Raw genomic sequence first — 18,994 nt, 5'->3', positions numbered from 1 at the left:
CGTTCCCCAAGGAAGTGTTATAGACCCTCTATTGTTCCTGATCTATATTAACGACATAGGATAAGATCTCAGTAGCCGTCTTAGACTGTTTGCAGATGATGCTGTCATTTACCGCCTTGTAAAGTCATCAGATGACCAAAAAGAATTGCAAAATGGTTTATATAATATATCTGTATGGTGCGAAAAGTAGCAATTGGCCCTGAATAAAGAAAAGTGTGAAGTTATTCACATGAGTACTAAAAGAACTACTCTGAATTCCGATTACGCGATAAGTCACACAAATCTGAAGACTGTAAATTCAACTAAATACAATTACAAATAAACTAAATTGGAACAATCATATAGATAATGTTGAGGCTAGAGCAAACCTAAGACTGCGATTCATTGGCAGAACACTTAGAAGATGCAACTGGTATACTAAAGAGACTGCTTACACCACGCTTGTCCGCCCTATTCTGGAGTATTGCTGTGCAGTGTGGGATCCGTATCAGATGGGACTGACAGATGACATCGAAAAAGTACAAAGAAGGGCAGCTCATTTTGTATTATCGCGAAGTAGGGGAGATAGTGCCACAGACATGATACGAGAATTACAGTGGCATCATTAAAACAAAGGCGTTTTTCGCTGCGACGGGAACTTCTCATGAAATTTCTATTACCAGTTTTCTCCTCCGATTGCGAAAACATCCTATTGCCACCCACTTGATCCTCACGATAAAATAGGAGAAATCAGGGTTCGCACAGAAAAATTTAAGTACTCGTTTTTCCCGCGCGCCGTTCGAGAGTGGAACGGTAGAGAGACAGTTTGAAGGTGGTTCATTGAACCCTTTTCCAGGCACTTTTTTGTGAATAGCAGCGTAATCAAGTTGACCACGAAGTAATTATCCGAATACGACGGAAATCGGTAGATGTGGTGCACATGTCCAGACAAACAAATGATTACAATTTCAGAAAAACTGTATCATGCATTCAAGAGAAAGAGCTTTACAAATTGACCAAGTCACTTATGTGTTGGTCCACATTTCGCTCTTATGCAAGCAATTATTCGCCGTGGCGCTGATTGTTAGAGTTGATGGATGTCCTCCTGAAGGATACCATGCCAAATTCAATCCAGCTCGTGGGTTAGATCATCAAATTTCCGAGCTGGTTGGAGGGCCCTGCCCATAAGATTCCAAAAGTTCTTAGTCGGAGAGATCCGGCGACCTTGCTGGTCAGGTAGGGTTAGGTAAGTACGAAGACAAGCAGTAGAAACTCTCGCCGTGTGGGGGCGGATATTATCACGCTGAAGTGTAAGCACAGTATAACTTGCCATTAAAGACAACAAAACGGGGGGTGGAATATCGATGACGTACTGCAGTGCTGCTACTGTGCCTCGGATGACAACCAAAGGGCTTCTGCTATGAAAAGAAATGCCATCCCAGACAATCACTCCTGGTTGTCGGGCCGTATGACGGACGGCAGTCAGGTTGGTATCTCCCCCCACTGTCCGGGGCATCTCCAGACACGTCTTCGCTGCTTATCGGGGCTCCGTCCGAAGCGAGACTCATCACTGAAGACAATTCTACTTCAGTCACTGAGATTCCTCAAGAAGACATCCAACTGCTCTGTCAATCAAAGCCATGCCGAATAACTGCTTGGATAAGAGCTAGAAGTGGACCAACGCGTTATTAACTTGCTCAGTTTGTGAAGCTCTTTCTACTGAATAAATATACCAATTTTTTCTGAAATTCTAATCATTTCTCTGTCTGTACATGTACATAACATGTACCGATTTTCGTCTCATTGGGGCAATTCCTTCGCGGTGCGTTCTTTTATTTGCCTTAAAGTGGATGTAGAGACACACTAGAATACTAGACCCACAAATATATATTTCCTCACACTCAAAGCTATGTTTGTACGCGACCTCTTTCAGACAATAGCTTCAATGAGGCTCAAGTGAGACCTCTATATTGCCCATTGACCAGGGAGTAACTTTTTGATCGGTTGAAATAAATTATATAAACACGTAAACGTGAACCTGTCAAGAAAAAAAAAATCTAACAGAATTTTCAAAACATAGGACAACTGGATTATAATGCTGCACTTCATAAAACGCGAATACTTTGTTACACATAAGACTGCGTTTCCGATAAGTTCGGAAAACAAAGATGAATTTACAATTCGCCAACTGACGTCTCTGCATAAATTAGACGTTGATATTTCAATGGATCGTTTACTGAATCATTTGTATTACTGACCGCGAACCATACCTGGATACTATCCTGTTCACTAAGGGCAAAGAAAATCAGTCATAAATCCAAGTGTTTGTTTGTACACCACAGTAGGTACTTTAATAAGTATAGGCCTGTCCGAGGTGATACAGCAGCACCTTTCCCAGATTTCAGAACCAGAACACCGAGTCGGCTATGAGGAAATTTACAACGAAACCCAAAATTAAAATGAAAAATCTGTACACACTCTCCCACTTACAGTGTTGCATGTCTCGTTTAGTGACAGGAAATCTTAGTAAAAATATTCAAACCCAATTTTTTTTTAAGTTTCGTTATCGTGCCCTCGCCGACATTATATAAAACCCTGTCAGAATTTATTTGTAATTTAAATCACCACTGGTACTGGTGTCGCCACTTGGGAAGCGTATGACTCATGAAAGAAACCGACGTCTACTCATTCTCTAAAGCAGTCCAGTCCAGGTTTCTTATATGGAGTAAAAAAAATTAAAAAAGTTTCCACATGAGTTTATGTATGTTTAACTACGTCGTATGCTGGTATGACAGGAGATTAGTCGTTATCGGCTAACCACGCACGGAGGGATTCGATTTAATCGACACAGATACATCTGATGTATTATCAACATCAATAAAGTGCATCCCGAGCAAGTCTGAGTCTCCGAGATGCTATCGTCAACATCGATGGGGGGATTAAATACGAAAGTGCTAGACTGCGTCGAAAGTGAGTAGCTCTTGAACTGTGCCTTTGTGGGGCTCTCGCGTGAAGTAGCAGCATCGCGTCTGCGCGGACACCTCTCGCTTTTCCAGCTGTAGTTTTTGTCTCTTTTTGCTGGCGCTTTGCGCTAGACGGAAGACACGCTACCTGACCTCGGATGCCCCGCCTCCGCGAAGTGTGCTGTCTCTGCGACCTCGCTCGCTGGTCTCCCTGTAACTTGAGAGCAGATGAAAGTGCCCTGCCGGTCGCTATCATCACGCGGTTAAAGTGGCGAGCACCAAATGGACTGCTGCGTTTTCCAGAGTTTCAACTGATAACTTACGTTCGAGGATGTGACGGCATGCTATAAAAATGACTGCCCTTTCTTTCATTTCTTATATTCTCAACTGACAAGTGAACAGCGCAGCGCTAATTCGTCTGTTGTCCTCCTCGAAAGAAACAGTATGCCTCGTTCTACATCTACGTACGATGTTTGATCAAAAAGCAATCGGATTTCTTTTTATTCCACTGGTTGTACCCGATTTCCAATTTTTTTAATATTATTGCCACACATGTTCCTTATGTGTGCTTGGGTTTTCATCTGCTTTGAAAAGTTACGTTATTGTTAACAGTCGGACAGGTTATACAAATTTCCGCGTACTCGTTGAATTTTTACTTTGGAAAAAGATGGAACAAAAAATTTGCATTAAATTTTGCTTTAAAATGCAATAAAGTGCAGCGCCGCATTCGAAAAATTGACTGTGGTTTGTGATGAAACCACTATTAGTAAGATAAGGGTTTGTGAGTGATATAAACGTTTCAAAGAGGGTCGAGAAGACGTCGAAAGCGACGACCGCCCTGGACGCCCTATCGTATCAATTACTGACGACAATGTGGAAGAGTACAGAAAATGGTTCTGGAAAATCGCAGAATCACCATCAGAGAGGTTACTGACGATGTCGGCATATCCTTTGGCTCACGACAAGCAATTTATTCGCATGTTTTGGTCACGAAACGTGTAGCAAGAAAGTTTGTTCCGACATTGTTGAATTTCGACCAAAAACAACGTCTCTCAACGTGGCTCAAGAATTGCTGAATGAAATCGACAACGATCCAGAATTTGTAAAGAAGGTTATAACAGGTGACGAAACATGGGTATACGGGTATGACGTCGAGACCAACATCCAGTCGCCCTAATGAAAGCAGCCTGAAGAGCCAAGACAGTACAAAAAAAAAAAACGACAAGGTCGATTACAAATGAAGGTTCTTCTCACTGTTTTCTTCGATTACAATGAGATAGTGTTATCATGACTTCCTGCCCCATGGTCGTACGTTCAATAGGGAAAGCTACATGGAGGTTAGTCTCAGTTTGCTTGAAGTAATCCGAAGAAAACGACCAGAATTGTGGCAGAACTACTAGTGGAAATTGCGTCAGAATAACGCTCCCGCACACGCCTCAATGCTTGTTCGTGATTTTTGGGCAAATAACAGAACCGTTTTGTTGCCTCTGCCACTGAATTCGCCAGACATGGCCCCCTGCGATTTATTTCTATTGCCGAGGCTGATGAGAACCATGAAAGGACGTCTTTTGCACCATTGATGAGATAAAAACAGAATAGCTCTGGGGGCTGAACAACATGACGAAAAGTGATTTCCAGCAGTGCTTCCAAGACTGTAAAAAAGCTCTGGCACAAATGTAGTATCTGTGGTGGGCTCACTCTGAAAAGGACAAAGCTGATAGTGGACGAATAAATTAGTTACTCTTTGATCACGCCTAGTGCATACTCCGCAAAACCAATATACTATGTATGTCGGGGGTACGTTGTGCTTCTGATAGTCATTCTCTTTCCTGTTTCACTCGAAAACTGAGTGAGAGAAAAACGACCGTCTGTACACAGGATAGTCATAATTAAACTTCAGCTGCTTGAGAGCGCCTCATTCAAAAACGAAGGATCATAGGACAATGAAATTTTGTGGAAACGTTTTTAAGAACATGTTGTCGAGAAACAACGAACAAACCATTGAAAGAAACACGTTTCAGTTTTCAAACGACGGTAACATTTGTTAATTGCATACCATGTTTACATTCCAGGTTACAAGCGTTGCTCAATGTGATGGCCACCTGCATCCACGACAGCGTGGAAGTTGATACGAATACCATTTCGCAACTGATCGCAGCACTTTTTGAAAAGTGGACCATGGAATGTTCAGCTGTCGTGGCACAGCTAACGCACTGTTTAAAGATAATACATCGCGTCCCACATTCCCAGCCATGGTAACACTAATTTCTTCATCAGTTTGTGGCGGATTTAGCCGCCAGTGCCTCCCAGGAGCAATTCACCAGTAGTCCGTTAATTCGAACTTCCGAATAGAGTTCTTCAGCACAGTGCGGAAAGAGAACCTTTCTGCATTCCTTTAATGTGTCGGTATTGTTGGCATTGTTTTGATAAAACAGCTTTAAAGCCCTGTTCCCTTGTTCAGAGCGATGTTGACTGTAACTATAATGGACATTGATGCTTGTGTTTCAACCCTACGTCGCCATACCAGTACAGGTGCCTAACGGCAAGTCGTGACACTAACGCTACTAACAACGTAAATCCTGCATCGCACGATCTGAACATCATTCCTACAATTGTTTATCAAAGAAAAGTGACCAAAAAGCTGTATGTTTTGAGAAGTTGTTACTTTATTTTTAGAACCAGTTTCGGCATGTTATTTTTTCCTCCGTGTATCTGACACTCCGTACACGGAGTGCATAGGCGACTGAAGATGGCATTAATGAGACAATGACTTCTGAAAACATACGGCTGTTTGGTGATTTTTCTTTGTTAAATACCTGACAGGCCGCTGTGCCTTATCAACGATGGATCAACAGAGATAGTCACTCCTATAAACTAGGATACCGGTACCCAAACGGTAAATAGTTTTCCGTCTACACTAGCTCAGCTAGCCAAAGTTTAATTATAACAACCCTATACTTCCGTACAAGCCCTAATTTCTCTTATCTTCACGGCATTTACGAGTGATGTACGTGACAATAGAATTATTCTGCAGTTTGTTGCATCTGCCGATCATTTAAACTGTTTCAACACTGTTTCACGAAAAGAACGTTTTTTTCTCTCCGGGTATTAGCATTCGATCTGACGAAGGTCCTTCGCTGGTCGAACCTACCGATAACAAATCTACATGATCAAAAGTATCCGGACACGTGGCTGAAAATGACTTACAAGTTCGTGCCGCCCTCCATCGGTAGTGCTGGAATGGTCCACCCTTAGCCTTGATGACAGCTTCCACTCTCGCAGGCATTCGTTCAATCAGGTGCTGGAAGGTTTCTTGGGGAATGGCAGCCCACTCTACACGAAGTGCTGCACTGAGGAGAGGCATTGATGTCGGTCGGTGAGGCCTGGCACGAGGTCGGCGTTTCAAACATCCCAAAGGTGTCCTATAGGATTCAGATCAGGCCTCTGTTCAGGCCAGTCCATTACAGGGATGTTATTGTCGTGTAACCACTCCGCCACAGGACGTGCATTACGAACAGGTGCTCGATCGTGTTGAAAGATGCAATCGCCATCCCCGAATTTCTCTCCAACAGTAGGAAGCAAGAAGGTGCTTAAAACATCAATGTAGGCCTGTGCTGTGATAGTGCCATGCAAACAACAAGTGTTGCAACCCCCTGCATGAAAAACACGACCACACCATAACACCACCGCCTTCAAATTTTACTGTTGGCACTACACATGCTGGCAGATGACGTTCACTGAGCGTTCGCCATACCCACACCCTCCCACCATATCGCCATATTGTGTACCGTGATTTGTCACTCCACATAACGTTTTTCCACTGTTCAATCGTCCGCTGTTTACGCTCCTTACAGAAAGCGAGGCGTCATTTGGCATTTACCGGCGTGATGTGTGGCTTACGAACAGCCCCTCGACCATTAAATCCAAGTTTTCTCACCTCCCATCTAACTGTCATAGTACTTGCAGTGGATCCTGATGCAATTTGGAATTCCTCTGTGATGGTCTGGGTAGATGTCTGCCTATTACACATTGCGACCCTCTTCAACTGTCGGCGGTGTCTGTCGGTCAACAGCCGAGGTCGGCCTTTACGCTTTTGTGCTTTACGTGTCCCTTCACGTTTCTACTTCACTGTCACATCGGAAACAGTGGACCTAGGGATATTTAGGTGTGTGGAAATATCGCTCACAGACGTATGACACAAGTGACACCCAGGCACCTGACCACGTTCGAAGTCTGTGAGTTCCGCGGAGTGTCCCATTCTGCTCTCTCACGATGTCTAATGACTACTGAGGTCGCTAATGTGGAGTACCTGGCAGCACAATGCACCTAATATGAAAAACGTATGTTTTTGGAGGTGTCCGGATACTTTTGATCACAGCACGCCTCTGAATTGCTTCGGGTTGCCCAAGCCTTCTGTAGGTGTCCTTCGTAGATGAGACAATATTTCCAAAATTCTCGCCGTCTGTACAACAGACATTACGTGCTCATTCCATTTCATGCCACTTTGCGAACTGCTCGTAGGTATGTATTAGATGTAATCTTGTTAAGCAGTAAACCATAATACTGTGTTCGAACATTACAGGATTGGTTTTGCAACTCGCTACATTCACTAACTTACAAAATGGTTCAAATGGCTCTGAGAACTATGGGACTTAACATCTGAGGTCATCAGTCCCCTAGAACTTAGAACTACTTAAACCTAACTAACCTAAGGACATCACACACATCCATTCCCGAGGCAGGATTCGAACCTGCTACCGTAGCAGACTGTAGCGCCTAGAACCGCTCTGCCACACCTGCCGGCCACTAACTTACATTTTTCACCTTTAGAGCAAGCTCCCAATCCTCACATAAAATAGAAATTCTGTAATAAAATAAGACACCTACAGCCATCCTTAGGAGGTCATTTATTATATGGCTACCAGTTTTGGTGCTTCAATGCACCATCTTCGGACCTTAACTGAGGCTGATGGGGTTAACTCTACTCGTTACACGATTCGTCACCGGCCAACATGTATGAATTGCCTTTCACATAGTACCTGTGACAACGATGTTGTATCTCCAACCATCAATTTACCAACTGTAGTCAGTTGGGGTATCATTCTAGCGACAATACAGGCCGCAAATGGGGAAAACCACTGACTTAAACAACTTTGAAAAGGGACAGACGGTATTTGGGAGAGAGCTTCTCAGAAACGGCGAGGCTCTTCACGTACTAGTTTCGTGAGCTTCTATGGAAAGTGGTTGCAGGATGGTGAAATCACGCGTAGGCAACAGGTATTGGAAGTCCACCTCTCATCACAGAATATTTAGCTCGGGGACTTGCCCCATCTTTAAAGCAGGATAGGCGCCGATTAGTTCCATAGGTGATGACATCATACGCTGCTGGTACAGGCACAAGTGTCTCGGAGAACACTTTTAATCGTTTATTGTTGAAGATGGGACTCCGCAAGAGGCGATTCCTACGTGTTCCCATGTTGAACCAAAGACGTTATCAGCTACGACCGCAGAGGAAATGGGATCATGGAGACAGGAAGGTCAATTAGAGGGAACGTATCGCCTGTTGAATGAATTCACGTTTCTCGTTATAACAGATCGATGGTTACGTCCTGATATGCCATAATCCAGGCGAAAAGCTGTTCTAAACATGCACCACACCATGGGCGCATGGTTGTGGGGACAGTATTACGCTAAACTAAACTCCGTCCGAACAGGTCTTGGAAGGCCCAGCGGTACCGACTGGCTGCCGTGTCATCCTCAGCCCACAGGCGTCACTGGATGCGGATATGGAAGGGCATGTGATTAGCACACCGCTCTCCGGCCGTAAGTCAGTTACGAGACCGAAGCCGCTAATTCTCAATCAAGTTGCTCCTTAGTTTGCTTCACAAGGGTTGACTGCATCCCGCTTGCCAACAGGGCTGGACATACCGGATGGTCACCCATCCAAATGCTACCCCAGCCCGACAGTGTTTAACTTCGGTGATATATCTTGTGATAACTGGTGTTATCACTGCGGCAAGGCCGTTGGTACAGTATTATGCTATTGGGGGACATTCGACTGGTCTTCCATGGTGTTAGTTGAAGGCACCTTGACAGCTGCGGACTACGTGAACATTATTGTAGACTACCTGCATCTCTTCGTGGCTGGTGCATTCCCCATAGGCGATGGTGCCTTCCAGCAGGATAGCTGGCCATTTCACAAGGTCAGAATCGTGCTAGAGTGGTTTGAGGAGTATGTTAGCTAACTGACATTGATCTCTTGGCCACCAAATTCTCCTGAGCTGTACTGGATGGAACATACCTTGGACGCTACCAGGAACCAGCTCCGCACACACAAAGCGTCGGCCCGTAATTTGCTAGAATTGTGTAATCTGGGCGTAAACATCTGGCGCCACATATTGCCGAAAAGCTGCCAAGGATTTGCCGAATTCTTAGAAAATTTTTGGAAATTTGTGGTAAGAGCCAATGCGACCAAACTGCTGAGGTCATCGGTCCCTAAGCTCGCACACTACTTAATCTAACTTAAAATAACTTACGCTAAGGACAGCACACACATCCATGCTCGAGGAAGGACTCGAACCTCCTACGTGGGGAGCCGCGCGGACCGCGACAAGGCGCCCTAAGACCACGCGGCTACACCGCGCGGCGAATTCTTACCACATAGAGTTGCTGTTGTACTCAGTTCTAAGGGTGACGAACATGCTGTTATGAAATTGGTGACAGTAGCTGCCTCATCAGTGTATTTTATAATGATAGCTACTGTTACTAATTTACATGTTGTTACGCTGCAATGCATATCGCCTGACGACGTTTAACGAACGTAACCGCTAGTGGAAACTAGAGCGTTCCTGAACAACAACTGAGACAGTGTTTTACATATACCTTAATGTCCGAGACTCAAGCGACATGAGTAATTCGTGTTGTTACCAAGGGTGGCCGTCGACCATTGCCTTTACCGATAGATAGGCTGTTCGCAATACAATACCAGTTCAGTACTGCACAGTAACAACCGGTGAGATGTACTAACCGTAACTGCCTCTTCGCTATGGTACGCAGAAGCCAAGAAAGAGCATGGATGCAGAAACGGGCGTTCGAAGCTTCGAATTTTACCCAAGGCTAGAGAATTACTAATTTTATTTTACATGCAAGCACAGACAACGGATCTATTTCGTACGACTGGCAGTCTTTTGACACATACGTTCAGCTGGTCCCTCCTTCAGATTGATGCTGGGAGTACCTCTGGGCCGGCCGGGTGGCCGAGCGGTTCTAGGCGCTACAGTCTGGAACCGCGTGACCGCTACGGTCGCAGGTTCGAATCCTGCCTCGGGCATGGATGTGTGTGATGTCCTTAGGTTAATTAGGTTTAAGTAGTTCTAAGTTGTAGGGGACTGATGACCTCAGCAGTTAAGTACCATAGTGTTCAGAGCCATTTGAACCATTTTTTAGTGCCTCTGGTCATTGCATTCTATAGTTGATTAGTGTTGAACACTATATTCACGTTGAAATTAGTAATGTTGCCAAAGATTTTGTGGACGGTAACTCTCAGAAAGTAGAACGTATTTAAATGTTTTGTTTTATTTAATGGTTGATTACATGTTTTAGTGTTGTACGTGTCAAATTACATGTAGATTCTACAACATATGTATTACGTAAATCCAAAAACAAAATTAATATCGCAGTAAACTAGGATTAGATTAGCTATCCACCTAAACTTCAACATAAGATGGTGGCGCCAAGGTAATCCTCGCACCTAAACAACAGATACGCTACAGCCGTCTATGATTGCCTCTGTGAGAATCATGTCTGCATGCTGTTCATTTACATAAGTGGCTTAAAAAAATTTAATTTACAAAAACTTTGACAAATTTAAGCCAACCGCATACATATTACCTGCTCAGAAATTCATCTCTTGTGTAGAAGGAGTTATCAAATGACTTAGGTTTGTTTTTAAGGCTTTTACGTCTCAAGGAAGATAGTGAAATATCTTTGTGGCTACATACATTACTTTTTTGCACAAGAGTAGGTTAAGTTCTCAAAAGTGAGGGCTATTTCTTTTCCCAGTGTTATATTTACAAATATACTACTATTTCCTCATTTTCTTCGCAACGAACTTCATAAGACAATAAATCTATTGTGAGGTTGGTGTTAGTAAGCCGAATTTTTTAACTGCGTACATACATGAAGGTTAAGGATGGCCACCAAATATTAATCTTGCATCATAATTCTATGCAACGAATACATTGTGTCTGTTTTCTTATTAGATATTTTCTTAGACCTAATTATTGGTTTTAGATTTAGAATTTGCCCTGGGCAAGATCTGCTACTCCTAAATACAGCCTGATACTCTTCAAATTGTTTATCTAATTGAGGATTTAATATGTCCAGAAAAAATTCCGATAAGATTTTCTATTCTAAGGGCGGTAATGATATTCCTGGTCTGTTTCCTTTTTTATGAAGTGGATGAATTAATGCAACCCTCCAATTTTCTGGAATTGTTTCAGTGCCCTAGAACTTATATAGTTTTTCTTGTATAATTGTGACACATCGATCGCCACTAGCATTTAGTATTTCACAGTAAGGCTGTCTTCACCTGGAGCTTGTTGTGTTTTAATTGCTTGCTGTAATTTTTAATCGTATCGATGCTTGGCCGTTTTGAATTTTTGTTTAGAATATTATTACGGAATTTCAGTTGTTTGGTCAGTCATTCGCAGTCCAGTACCTTTTCAAAACATGCTACCGGTAGCTGACAGTTTTCTTCATTGTTAACTGCGATTATTTCATCTTCTTTCTGGAAGAATAGCGATTGCGGTATGTACAAGAAGATTCTTGATTGTTCTGCTTCTTGATAGTTTTGTAATAGTGTCTTGCGGTATATTTGTTAAAACTTTCGTCTATAGCTTTTAATCGGTCCTTTCCAAATCACTTCTTTTCTGCCCTAGTAATTCTACCTATCAGTTTCTTCTCGAACTGATGGATTTTTGAATTACTGTTTGTTTTTCTACTTTACCAGATGTTCCAAGCCTTTCCGCCATCTGCGCTTTCTTAGCTCGTTCTCTGCTTCAGACGATTCCTCCCATTACGAACGGCATATTAAATTTTATTTGCTAAGAAGCCTTCAGATCAATCTGAAATCTATTCATACACACTGCAACCACATATTTTGCTTACTAGATGACAGTGCGAAATCGTACCGAAGTAATTCTGGTACGCGAATACAAGATATGTTCTACAACTCTACTACATGTGTAGTAGTTTGCATATCTGTCTTGCAACGATTTCCAGCCACGTAAGACGTTGCCTTGTCCCATTGACCGACGCATATTCGATATAGAATGTACAATGAATGCTAAGAAAAGCTATTTAAGCGATGTTTAAGTTAAAGACTGAAATGGTGGTCACTTCACGAAAAAAAAGTTTCACACATTGCTGCTTTTAGGGGCCAGCGTATTAGAGCCCACGTACTGAGTCCTTTTTTTGCGACGCACGCTCTGGTATGCAAGGCGAGAATATGTGAAGTCAGTCTTTTTGACGCAGATACGTGAACGTGCGACTGCCACGCAACTTTCAAGAGCGGGCGCCGAAAGCCGAAACGTAAATCGCCGAGGGAAAACTATTTACTGTTATAAAGTAATTGTGGTTTAAATTAGTATAATAGGCAACTGGAAGGCAGTCCATCAGAAATAAATAAATAAATTAAAATCGAGGGAAAATATTATCAAGACTACACGTTTACTATTACACGGTCACTGAAGGTACTTATCGCGCGCCGGTGCTCGATTCGTCGATAGTCGGTTCGAAATTGGGAAAACAATATTTTCAATTCCAGCGTTTTACTGGTAAGTGGACGAGAATTTGGGTTGTTTTTGACCAGGTGTAGCGACTTACAGAATGAGGGTAAACTCTGTGATGTCTTTGCGATCTTGAATAGTAGTGAGTTTCATGAACTCGCTCCCTTTGGTTCTATAATTTTTGAAAGTTCGTACAAAATTACAAAATATGTTACAAGTTCTCATTACATTTATCCACACGGTATGGCATAACCGTGGCACATGTCCCGTCGGTCTGAAGAAGGCGGTTGAATCTCAAAGATGTATTTCATCAAGCAAATTGTGAGTACATTTACATCAAACGCTGGACGGCCCAGTTGCCGTGCAACCAACGCGTATAATCTCTGAGAAACGAGAGCTGCCTGATTCAGTGCGTGTTTGTCCACCGGTGAAGGGTGGTGATGAATGGCGCGCTTGCGACGAGATACTTCCAGTGAGTGGTAACAACGTGCGAGCTAAAAGGCTGTGAATACGTGTCATAATCGGAACAAGAGGAACACTTGCTCTCTCCTGGTGTACAGTCTTTAAAGTACAGAATTCTCACGCAATTCTAGAAATATCTCTCAGTGATTCTACATATTTAGCATTGCCAAGCCCGTCAGGAAAAGCAGTGGCTTTTGAAGTCACTATAGCACTTAGGTCTGCTTGTCTTTCAGGCTGTCAAGAGAAACTGTGATGTTTACTTGACAGGGAGTTGGCATCATCTGCCAATTCCCAACCCAGTTGCCACGCATACACAACAACGTGATATCCTGGGGAGATGAAGACGTCCTGGTTTGGTCATAGACTGTCAAATCTCTTCTTTCGGACAATTTAAGGCAAATTTTGAGAGTTTTGCCGTATTTCTGAAGTCGAATGCTGGGTTTGGGCTTTAATTTGCACAAACAACCTAAAAATTCACTTCATAACACAGTTTTAATCACTATGATTGTGCCAGTCAACAGTCAAAAATAGAACGCACGAAATAAATTTAATAAACAGGCTAACATGATCCTATGTAGAATTTTGGAAGTAAGCAAGTGCTTTTTATGATTTCTTGTTTTTGTACTTTGAAGAGTGTAAATCAATGAAATGGCCTGCTTTTTAGTTTTGTTGGTATCCACCAAGGTTTTTTCCGTCGTTCCCTTTCCCCCAGTGAGCATCGGCTTATTTTAACACTGTCCGTGAGGCCGGGAAACTTTGTATTCTCCAATGAAGCTGAGATATATATCGCCGGTAGCACATCTACCGGCAGCATCAACCTGGAGGGTAAGGTCTCAACGGAGGAGCCAGACAAAGTATGCCTCACAACGACCCATCTTGCCTATTCTTCTAGTCCTTACATATCCAATTGGTGTCTACTCCATAGAACAAGAGGAGCTCTTCAGTTGTAGAGAAACCTATCACCCCAGGGGAGAAAACCCTGAGGACAAATCCTGCTAGCTCAGGAGCAGAAAAACTCGCAGCCCCACTACTTGACTAACCAAGGGCAGCGCCCATAACGCGGCCAGGAGACGTTTATCATTACCAAAAACCTTATAAGTTTTCTTCAGAAAAGAATGGAACCCCTATAAGACGAAAAAGGCAACACAGATTGGTTTACGAGTCGGCACATGAAATGTTAGAAGTCTATATAAACCAGGAGCTGCCAAAATTGTAGAGTCAGAATTGCAAATATAAAGTTAAGGTCACTGAATTACAAGAAACTAGATGGTGTGGAGAAGGAATTTTAAGTGAGAGTAAATCAGCAATCTTCTGCGGGGGCTGCGAAGAGAATGGAAGGCATGAACATGGAACAGGAGGCATGAAGAGGAGGAGAGAAATGAGTTTTGTGAAGTACTAGAAAGAACAGTAGAAAGCATTGGTACCAGAACCATTAACCCTTTGTGCGTCATATTTAGAAAAAAATTGGGGAAAATTTTTTTGTGATGAATATTTACTGTATATGTTGCACATATGCCATATCCATTGCAAAAATTCTTTTGAAGCTATTGGATAATAAATAAAATAATGATTCCAAATGGCATCATTAGAAATTACATAATAATTATTCAACAAAATCCATACATAACTGTATTATAAACTTACCATATTTCTCTCCCTTGCACTTGAGGAACTACGTAAAGTTGGTTCCATAACCAAGGATTTCAGTATATACAGAATAAAACTAAACACAACAGTTATTGTTCACTCACAAATGTAGCACAACTCACGACACTTCTCTATTCTGCATTTCAAACAAACGGCGAGTCATAAAAGCAAACGCCACTGTGATCTGTTGGCCAAACGTGGAACTATGTGATGCGATGCCAAACGGTATCATTGAAGCATTGGGAAGCTCAAAAAAGCCAGGAATACTTAATGATGCCATTTGGAATCGCAGACGCAGAAAGGGTTAAGATCAGTTTAGGAGATTTCAATGCCAAAGTTGGTCAGGAAGACATGTGTAGGCCAATAATCGGGAAGAAGAGCGTACATGGGAAAGAAAATGACAATTGGCTGCGTCTCATCAGTTTTGCAATAAGGCAGGAGCTTCAGATGAGGTCGACGATCTTTATCCACAAACAGATACACAAAGGGAACTGAACTTTCCCAGATGGTAATACAATCAATCAGACTGATCATGTAGAACAGAGGTACAACAAGTACATGACTGATATTAAATCTCACAGAGGAATTGATGCGGGTACAGACCATTACCTAGTAATCGACGAACTACAACTACAGCTGTGTTATGAAAAAAAGAGGAACAACGTGGTCAAGAGATAGATGTCGAGAAGCTTAAGGATCCTGAGTTGTGTCACCAGTACAATATCAGCGTGCGTAACAAATCTGAAGTCCTGGAATCAAGTCACAGTGATCACTGGGAAGATATAGAGACTGTTGCAACTAAACAATCAAAGGAAACTGTAGTAGAAAAAAAAACAGCCAAGAAGAAATGGTTCAATGGTAATTGTGAATAAGCTGTGAAAGCCAGGAAGAGAGCTAGAGAAACACTCATACTGGGTAGAAATTTCGATGGATAGCAGGAAGCAGTCAAAAGCCTAAAAGAAGAAAGAAGTAGGATTCTGATGACACAGAAAATAAAATTCATGACGAACATGATTAATGAAATAGAGAGGGCAAATACAGTATCTGATTGCAGAAAAATGTTTCAAATATTGAAACGTTCGATGAATGGACAAAGGCCGGCCGAGTTGGCCGAGCGGTTCTAGGCGCTACAGTCTGGAACCGCGCGACCGCTACGGTCGCAGGTTGGAATCCCGCCTCGGGCATGGATGTGTGTGATGTCCTTAGGTTAAGTTAGGTTTAAGTAGTTCTATGTTCTAGGGGACTGATGACCTCAGAAGTCCCATAGTGCTCAGAGCCATTTGAACCATTTTTTGAATGGTCAAAGAAATGAGGTGTTAGTACTAATGATAAGGACGGACATGTGCTAAAGGATAAGCAAAGCACTCTGGACAGATGGCGGGAATATTTTGAGCAGTTACTGAGTGCTGAAGAACCCGAAAATCTCTTCCCAGGAGGAACAATAGCAGAAGGTAAAGAGGAAGAAGAAATTGATGTAACTCAACGGGATGTAGCTAGAGCAATTAAAAAAATTAAAGAATAATAAGACACCAGGAGAAGACAGAATAATGTCAGAGATACTGAGGGGAGAAAAATGGTTCAAATGGCTCTGAGCACTATGGGACTTAACATCTGTGGTCATCAGTCCCCTAGAACTTAGAACTACTTAAACCTAACTTAACCTAAGGACATCACACACATCCATGCCCGAGGCAGGATTCGAACCTGCGACCGTAGCGGTCACGCGGTTCCAGACTGAAGCGCCTAGAAGCGCACGGCCACACCGGCCGGCACTGAGGGGAGAAGGTGAACACTTGAGAAAGATATATACAATCTCATAAGTGAAGTATGGAGATGGATCTCAAAAGACTGCAAATCAGCTACCATTATTCCACTGCATAGAAAGAACAATAAAAGAGACTGTAGTAATGAGAGAGATATTTCTCTGCTAAGTGCACTACACAAAATTCTATCATTCATAAACCCTAAAAAGCTGAAGCCTTTTTCTGAAAACATTTTTGGAGAATACCAGGCAGGTTTTCGGGCAGGAAAATCAACCATGTATTGAATTTTCACCATGAGACCAATCTGGGAACTCGACCATCGGTTCCTGCTTACATCTGTAGATTTCTCAATGGCGTATGATAATATACACAGATTAAGTATGTAGGCCTACAACAACCTTAGGGAACTTGGTATATCAAGGTAGTCGATTAACGTTGTGAACCTGTGTACAGCAGACACAAAAGCCAAGGTGATATACCAGAGGTCGTGCGGTAGCGTTCTTGATTCCCGCGCCCGGGTTCCCGGGTTCGATTCCCGGCGGGGTCAGGGATTTTCTCTGCCTCGTGATGACTGGGTGTTGTGTAATGTCTTTAGGTTAGTTAGGTTTAAGTAGTTCTAAGTTCTAGGGGACTGATGACCATAGATGTTAAGTCCCATAGTGCTCAGAGCCATTTGAACCATTTTTTTTTATATATACCAGAGGGAGCTATCCAAGGAATTCAGGATGAGAACTGGTATCCGACAACGTGATTCCATTACACCATTGCTTTTTAATTTGTCCTGGAGAAAGTAACTCGAAAAATGAAAAGAGAAGGTAGTAGAATGGAGTTAAACCGAAGAACACAGCTGTTGGGATAAGCAGACGACAATGGAGCCATAGCTGGGTCAGAGGAAGGGAGGGCAGACTGGACTCAGGATTAATACGGAGAAGACTGAAATGACAGAAGTATCCAGAGAAGTTCTAATATAGCCCCCATGCAATTTGCAATATGAAATACCGGCCGGAGTGGCCGAGCGGTTCTAGGCGCTACAGTCTGGAACCGCGCGACCGCCACGGTCGCAGGTTCGAATCCTGCCTCGGGCATGGATGTGTGTGATGTCCTTAGGTTAGTTAGGTTTAAGTAGTTCTAAGTTCTAGAGGACTGATGACCTCAGAAGTTAGGTCCCATCGTGCTCAGAGCCATTTGAACCATTTTTTTGCAATATGAAATGTAAACAAAGTCGAAAATTTTAAATACTTTGGCACTTGGTTCAACAGGAATAATAACTAAAACAAGAAATCAGCGTATTGTCAATGGGTCTAAAACTTATTTCAGTCTGAAGCAGATAATGTCATAAAAAATCTGTCACTTAGTAACAAATTTACAGCCTATGATGCAGTGATAGTACCAGTGTTGTTATAAGGGCACAAATGTTAAGAACTACAAAAAGGAGCCGAGCGGTCTAAGGCGCTGCAGTCATGGATTGTGCGGCTGATCCCGGCGGAGGTTCGAGTCCTCCCTCGGGATTGGTGCATGCGTTTGTCCTTGGGATAATTTAGGTTAAGTAGTGTGTAAGCTTAGGGACTGATGACCTTAGCAGCTAAGTCCCATAAGTTTCACACACATTTGAACATTTTTTTATTACAAAAAGATGAAGAAAAGCTGTTGATTTTTGAACGGAAAATCATAAGAAAGATTTTTGGAGTAAAACTTCCTGGCAGATTAAAACTGTGTGCCGGACCGAGACTCAAATTCTGGACCTTTGCCTTCAGCGGGCAAGTGCTCTACCGACTGAGCTACCCAAGCACGACTCACACCCCGTCCTCACAGCTTTAATTCAGCCAGTACCTCGTCTCCTACCTTCCAAACTTCACAGAAGCTCTCCTGCGAACCTTGCAGAACTAGCACTCCTTTCTTCCAGGAGTGCAAGTTCTGCAAGGTTCGCAGGAGAGCTTCTGTGAAGTTTGGAAGGTAGGAGACGAGGTACTGGCGGAATTAAAGCTGTGAGGACGGGGCGTGAGTCTTGCTTGGGTAGCTCAGTCGATCGCCGGCACGGTAGCTCAGCGTGTTCGGTCAGCGGTTTAGCAGCCCTCTGCAATAAAAAAACTGAGCTAATCGAGCAACAACGAACTTCAACGGATGTTGAGCTTCTGTGAAGTTTGGAAGGTAGGAGACGAGGTACTGGCGGAATTAAAGCTGTGAGGACGGGGCGTGAGTCGTGCTTGGGTAGCTCAGTCGATAGTCGGCACGGTAGCTCAGCGTGTTTGGTCAGTGGTTTAGCAGCCCTCTGTAATAAAAAAAACTGAGCTAATCGATCAACTACGAACTTCAACGGACATCTTACGACGTCCGCCCCGAGCAGATGCAACGAACCAAAGCGAACAAAATGAGATTTAAAAAAAAAGAAAAG

This window comes from Schistocerca americana, chromosome 2, assembly GCF_021461395.2.
Source record: "Schistocerca americana isolate TAMUIC-IGC-003095 chromosome 2, iqSchAmer2.1, whole genome shotgun sequence".
Taxonomy (NCBI): Eukaryota; Metazoa; Arthropoda; class Insecta; order Orthoptera; family Acrididae; genus Schistocerca; species Schistocerca americana.
The sequence above is the reverse complement of the archived record's forward strand: the minus strand, read 5'-3'. Positions refer to the sequence as shown.